We start from the raw sequence: 7,394 nt of genomic DNA, 5'->3' as shown, positions 1-7,394 counted from the left end.
AAGCAACACGCCGCGATCGGACTTGGAAGAATTTCTCGCTCGCCGGCAAATGCAACACGCCGCGAACGGACTTGGATGAATTTCTCGCTCGCCCAGCGATAGCAACACGCCGCGAACGGACTTGGAAGAATTTCTCGCTCGCCGGCGAAAGCAACACGCCGCGAACGGACTTGGAAAAATTTCTCGCTCGCCCGGCGAAAGCAACACGCCGCGAGCGAACTTGGAAGAATTTGTCGCTCGCCCGGCGAAAGCAACACGCCGCGAGCGAACTTTGGAAAAGCGGCTTGTGCGGCCGGAGGTGTCGCCCGCCAACGAAAGCAACACGCCGCGATCGGATTTGGGTTACGGGCGGCGCGTGCCGCCGGAGGTGTCGCCCGCCAACGAAAGCAACACGCCGCGAACGGACTTGGAAGAATTTGTCGCTCGCCCGGCGAAAGCAACACGCCGCGAGCGAACTTGGAAAAAGCGGCTTGTGCGGCCGGAGGTGTCGCCCGCCTACGAAAGCAACACGCCGCGATCGGACTTGGGGTACGGTGAACTTGCGCCTGTTCCCGAGTTCTTGCTTGTACCGCTAACGAGCGAGCTAAATGAGATTAATTAAATGAGGACGCATCGGAAAGTTTATTCGTGCAAACACTCCGGCTTCGCTTATCGGCATCCTGCCTGCATTCGTCCACGTATCGGTCGTAGAATCTCGAAGATTGTGCATCCGACGAGTGGTAGCCAGGAATTAGCAGATATCGTAATAATCGTGTCGCGCGGTCGTGCGGAGCGTCGAAAAGTACGAAACCTTTGTCCGAAACGTATTTCCGTATCGTAGCATTATCTCCTCGTAGCGGCGCTACTCGCCGTCAAGTGCCCCGGAGGTACCGCCGGCGGGCAACGGACTTGGTGAAATCATTCGGTCGTCCGGAGGTGTCGCCCGTCCCGGAGGTGCCGTCCGTCCCCAAGTTGACGCCGGCCGTTATGTGGTGCCGCACGTATAATCACGCCCGTAACGAGCCGTCTCGGTTGCCGCGCGCGTGATTTCGCATCGGGCGAGTGTTCCGTACCGTAATCGCGGTCACCGCAGCTTGCGTGTTGCGTATTATCCGTAATAATTCGAAATATATGTCTCCGACACGTGGGTTTGAGAGACACGTTTCAAGTTAGTAATCGGACAGCGCCCTCATGTCGAGCGAGCGCCGAATAGTAAGTAACTTTTGTCCGAAACGTTTTTACGTAGCTCTCCTCGTTGCGGCGCCGTAAATCGTCGTTAAGTGTTCCGGAGGTACCGCCGGCGGTCGTCTGACTTCGAGAGATCATTCGGTCGTCCGGAGGTACCGCCCGTCCCGGAGGTGTCGCCGGTCGGCCGTGATTCCCGGAAGTGTCGCCCGGCCCGGAGGTGTCGCCCGGCCCGGAGGTGTCGCCCGGCCCGGAGGTGTCGCCGGTCGGTCGTGGTTCCCGGAGGTGTTGCCCGGCCCGGAGGTGCCGCCCGGCCCGGAGGATGCCGCCGGTCGGCCGTGGTTCCCGGAGGTGTCGCCCAGCCCGGAGGTGTCGCCGGTCGGCCGTGGTTCCCGGAAGTGTCGCCCGGCCCGGAGGTGCCGCTCGACCCGGAGGTGCCGCTCGACCCGGAGGTGCCGCCCGGCCCGGAGGTGCCGCCCGGCCCGGAGGTACCGTCGGTGCTTATACCTTATTGTCCCGGCATTTCGTTTGTTTCCTTCTTAATTAATGCTAATTATCGTTGTTTGACATTCGCCATACGGCTATCGTGATAATATTTTATCGTACAATAGGACTTTTCGATCGTTCGCTCTCCGCGACAATGTCTCGATTGAACGCGCCTTTCGGCGCTCGCGCTCGCATACGGCCGTGCGTAGGACCGTGCGTCGCCGACCGCCTGGCCGGCCGGTTGGGTACTATAAGAGATACGTCGCGCTCGGCGCGTCGAACGAGTCGAGCGAGTCCGGACGAGTCGTAAACGTACTTTCTCGAGTCTCTCGCCACTCCGGCGTGTTTCGACCGCTCTCCGTACCGTCGCCGACCGCTTGGCCGGTCGGTTGGGTACTATAAGAGGGTAGGAGAGATTAATATTGTACGTGTCGCGCTCTCGACGTTGACAAACGAAGAATCGCCCGAACGGGTCGAGAACGGATTTTGTCGAGTCGCGACTCTGACACGGAGAGAACATTTATATAAAATGTTTGATTTGGAAACCACGAATATATAAAATAATATACGATCGTCGCAGAACGCGCCGCCGCCAAGTCTTCTCATGCTTGGAGGTTGCGTGTCTCGCGAGAACGTACGTTCGACTCTCGCGTCGTCTCGTATTCCTCTTTGCCGGGGATTACGGTGCGGCTCTTCTCGTTCGTCGCCGAACGCGCGCAAAATTAACGCACACTTATTTATTACGAGCACAGCATTGCTACGAGTCGGTGTCGCAAGACCGAATGGCTCTTATGTGGCGCGCACGCCTCTAGTGTGTTGGCCGCGCGGTTCCCTCTCGTTTCGTACGCAGCAGCGGAATCGTCGCGCTTACCGAGCATCTACTCCACGGATACGAGTTTGCGGGAAGAGTTGCTTCTTCCCGCTCGCTTTGTACGCCGTAGCGAAATCTTATTGCTGGTCGTGTGCGGTTAAACGCGTACGAACCAGACAGAACAGTCCTCGACGTCTAAGCATCGCCATCGTCGATCTAGCGTCAGGGTGAATCGCGCGGTCTCTCGAGACCGCGCATCATAACATTTGGGAGAATAAGAACACGAGTATTTTGATCTTGTGAATTTTTGAACGGAGAGGAGGAGGAAGAAGAGGAGAGGCGGCGGCGTCGGGGGTTTACTCTCGCCTCCGTCGTTTTCTCGTACGCTTTACATAATAGCGTTAAACACAGCAGAGTGTCGCCGACCGGCTGAGCAAGATCGGCGGCAAATAAAATGGCACATACGAGCGTGTCGCGCGCGCGTCGGTGTTTCGGCATCGAACGCGCGCGCGCGCGCGAAAAAAAGCTAGCGACGAGTCTTCGGGCTCGCTCGCGAGTTACTCCCTTGCGAGTAACCGAACACGAAGCTCCCTGGTTGATCCTGCCAGTAGTCATATGCTTGTCTCAAAGATTATAAATGTAATTTATTTAATTACATTTTTATTTTTTAAATAATACATATATACGTTCCAAAAAATATAAGCCATATTATTATATATGTACGTGTGTGTGGGTGTATAACTATCATTTAATACACATTCACGTTAAATCACATTATTTAATCATATTTAATAACTATATCACTAACATATATAATTAATACTTATAATAAATCATTTTTATAGTAATTTTTTTTAAATTCTAGTTATCACTTTATCAGAATTATGAAAAAAAATTGATACAATTGTTAGAAAACTTAAATGTGCATAACTTTTTAATATATAGGCATTAATAAAATAAACATAATGATTGTTAATTTTTTATGCTACAGCTACGCATAAAAGTACTAAAATACTTAGAACTTTAAATTACTTTAATATTCAACTGTATATATTATTATAATTTTTCTCGTTTTATACTATATTTAAAAAATAATATTTAATAATTACTTTATTGCACTTACAACTATGCATATGTATTTAATACTGTAACCATTTAAATAATAAAATATATATATAATTACTGTGTATGAAATTAATACATTCAAAATAAAAAAAGTACATATGCAAAAATAAACTCTATAAAATCTATAAATAAACGTAATAATAATAAACTGTGCAATAAACGTAATAATAAACGTTCAAATATTTTATTTATTATATATTAAAATTATTATATTTAATAACCTGTCCTTTTCTTGTTTAGATCTCCTCATTTTCGCATCTCTTTTTTTGTTCTTCCTTTTTCCTAAAAAGAAATATGTGATTGTTATACATAGGTGCAATAAGTCAATTCTGCAATAAATATTCTATACAAAAATAACAATAAGTTCTTAAATGTTGTATTTAATTTAAAAAAACTAATACACGCAATAATGAACAGATAGTGCATGTGTTCACCTTCTTTAAAATCAGTTTCTTATAAAAATAAAAAGTTTGAGATAAGATGATAAAATAGTTAAATTGAGGTATATTATATATAGGTACTAAATATATATAGGTACGAGGTACGAAATCACATCATGATGATCCTTACCTCCTAAAAAGCTCAATTGTCTTGTCTAAAAATATAAAATAATTTAATTAATATTAGTTTATGATCTAAAAATATCAAAATAATAAACATTTGTTTTTCTCTTATAAAAAAAGTTAACTATACTTTTCTTTTAACTTCTTTAAAATTATTTAACATTATATAAATAAATAAATATGTCCAAAATATTGCTTTTTATAAGACATTTCAATAAAATGTTTCTAATCGTAAGTATAAAATGATAATATTTTGTATATACCATTTCTGCAGCAACACATTTGTTTTTTAATTGATTATCAATTCTCTGTAATTGTTCTACGGTATCTGCTGGCAAATCGAAATCATAATGTTCATTTTTTTTTAAATCCGTTTCCTCATTTTTTCTTATGTGATTATCCAACTTTATTAAACGTTCATCAATTGTTGTAAGATTTAACAATACTGCATTTAGTTTCCTGATAATTAAATTATGAAAATCTGCAAAAATAATTGACACATATTATTGTATATTTACTCATTGTCAGATTATATAAATATTACGAATTATATACCATTTTAACCATTTTAACCCTTTTAATAGAATATGTGTGAAGCAATACAAAAGAAGCAAAAAAATTACCCAAAATGACCGAACTTATTGCTAGATTTTTGAAGGATTTCTTTCCTTTAGCTCCTTCCCAGGAGTATAGTATTCCAACTTCATTTGTGAAGATTTTGTACATAATTCTTCTTGTGATCTCTTTAACATTTAAGCCCCCAACGCGACTTAATTCAATAATCTGAAATAATTAAAATTGTTACAAAAGTATTAATAAATATTAATTATCACTATATATATGCATTCGATTTTTTAATTATTCAAGGTCATACCAAATCTTTTTTATTTTGGTCATCTGCATTAAGCCACTGCTCTGATTCAGCTAATGTATTTTCATTTTTTATTGGAAACAGATGGACAACACGTGGAATGTCTTTGACGGTTATCGTAGGCTCATCTTGAATTCTTTTGTTTTTTTAATAAAAGAGCCGTACTTTCCATTACATCATTCAATTTCAAGTGTATAGCATTTAGTTCTTTTAATACTTGCTTCTGGAAATCTAAAATTTTTAAACTAATTGAATTATAAAAAGATTATTACTGACTAATCATTTGTGACTAAAAAAGACTATTATTGTTTATTACTAGAATTATATTACACAATTACTACAATGGAATTTAGAAGATCACAAAAAGAGGTAAAATCTTTTGGAAACAATCAACCGTCACATGGAGTACAGACAAAAGTAAATATTTTAATCTTTTTTTTCAGCAAAGCATAAAACTTTTTTGATAACGATTGTAGAAAAAAATACTATTTTTTATGTTTTGAATGTAAAGTGACTTTTGTGCTTCATGTTTGCAGTGCCTGTCTTAAGTATCATTTTCCGTTTTTGATACAAAATGTACTAATAAAGTGTTAATTTACCAGCATCAAAATTTCGAGGAATGTTACATTCGGTCGATTTAGTTACAACCTCGGTTGGTATATTTTGAACTAAGTTTCCATCTAGAAAAATAGTAAAATTAATTATTATATAGAAACTCAAAAATATATTTTTAGAGAAAATAAATGCTTACCACTTGATATAAGAGGGCTTGTGGGAGGATAACTATTAATATCTGATTCATACTGTGACAAATCAGAAGAGTCATTGTCAGACAAATACTTCGTCGATTTGTTTCTTTTCCCTTTTGGTTTACTATGTTGTTTCCTACATTTATCATTTTGCGACGAAAGATCAGACGTATATTTAGCTTTATTTGCTTTCCGTTGAGCAACAGATAGATCTTCTAAAAATATGTTATATCCCCCAAAGATATACAATAGATATAACTATTAAAAGTTAACCAATATTAAGAAATGGGTACTTGTATTGCATCCGCAATTACGACAGACACTGACCGCGTTAAAAAACGCATACGATGCGAGGTATACGCGGAATCAGAGTTACGACAGATAATGACCGCGTTAAAAAGCGCATACGATGCGAGGTATACGCGAAATCAGAATTACGACAGATAATGACCGCGTTAAAAACGCATACAATGCGAGATATACGCGGAACAGAAATTGGTCAACGTGCAAGCAAAGCAGAAGGACTTTGAATCTGCTTCGCTTGCACCTAGATTCTCGACCGGGGAAACCTGTTGCCAGGCACCCCTTCCGATCGGGAAAAACTCCAAAAACAACGATATAAAAAGAGAGTAGAGACGCGACAACTCGCTCAGTCGCAGACACAAATAATCGCTCTAACCACGATCTCGCTAACCGCGCGCGCACTTAGCATCGACTCGCAGTTGTGCGCGATACGCGGAGTAATATAAAGTCAGTGCCGCACACTCGTAAAGCTACAGTGTATTGATAGTGAAATAAAATAAAGACCAAGTGGTTGAAATTGAATAAAGAATTTTAATACAAAAAGTGTAGTGCATTTCTCTACAAACACCCGACAAGTCCTGACGCCCCGGATTCCCATCCCAATTTGGCGCGACCCTTAAGTGTCTCTCCCGAGGCACACAACAATTTGGTGGCAGCGGTGGGATTGCGCCGAAGGACCGTCAGGAACTACTCGGAGGAAGACCTGAAAAATACAGCAGTATTAATAATCAGGCACGTCGAACATAATAATCGACGGGAAACAAACAAAAACAGAAGCCGACGTATAAGCAGCAGCGTGCCGTACGTACAAAAAGACACACACACACGGACAACGCATCAGCCGTCGGGAAGTAGGCCATCACCTAAGGACGCGACCTACGACAACCCGGACAACGCATCGCACCGTACAGTGACCCGCAGGATCACCTTACGACACCGGACCGCCAGCCGTATCAACACTGCCGAGCGATGACCTGCAGCGTCAGCAAGCGAGCGATAGTAACATTAATGTAAGTCCGAACCAAACTTTTATACATACTGCATGAATGTCGGAGGAGAGCGAAACACCCCGACAAGCGATAGCGAATAATTCGTGGTTACATAGCGACTCAGCCGCACGATCAATCAAAGCACTACCGATAACCTTAGAAAACCTCGGAAAAGTGCGGATAAAATTAGAAGAATATTATTCAGGAGAGAGCGACTCCGAATCATATACTCACGGGAAAGCCGAACGCGAATTTCCGTTTAACATTTTTGACGAAAGTTTATTCGAAGAAGGGGAAACCAACACCGGTAAAAATTTAAGAAAAAAAAGTAAC

At 42.3% G+C, this 7,394-nt stretch overlaps 1 pseudogene; it reads right to left on the bottom strand.

Moving 5' to 3' along the window:
• Positions 1–4,689: 4,689 nt before the first annotated feature.
• On the bottom strand, positions 4,690–6,971 carry LOC114928918 (uncharacterized; annotated as a pseudogene).
• Positions 6,972–7,394: the final 423 nt, after the last annotated feature.

Source organism: Nylanderia fulva, unplaced genomic scaffold (genome assembly GCF_048542155.1).
Source record: "Nylanderia fulva isolate GAGA-0341 unplaced genomic scaffold, ASM4854215v1 Scaffold262, whole genome shotgun sequence".
NCBI lineage: Eukaryota > Metazoa > Arthropoda > Insecta > Hymenoptera > Formicidae > Nylanderia > Nylanderia fulva.
The sequence above is the reverse complement of the archived record's forward strand: the minus strand, read 5'-3'. Positions and strand labels throughout refer to the sequence as shown.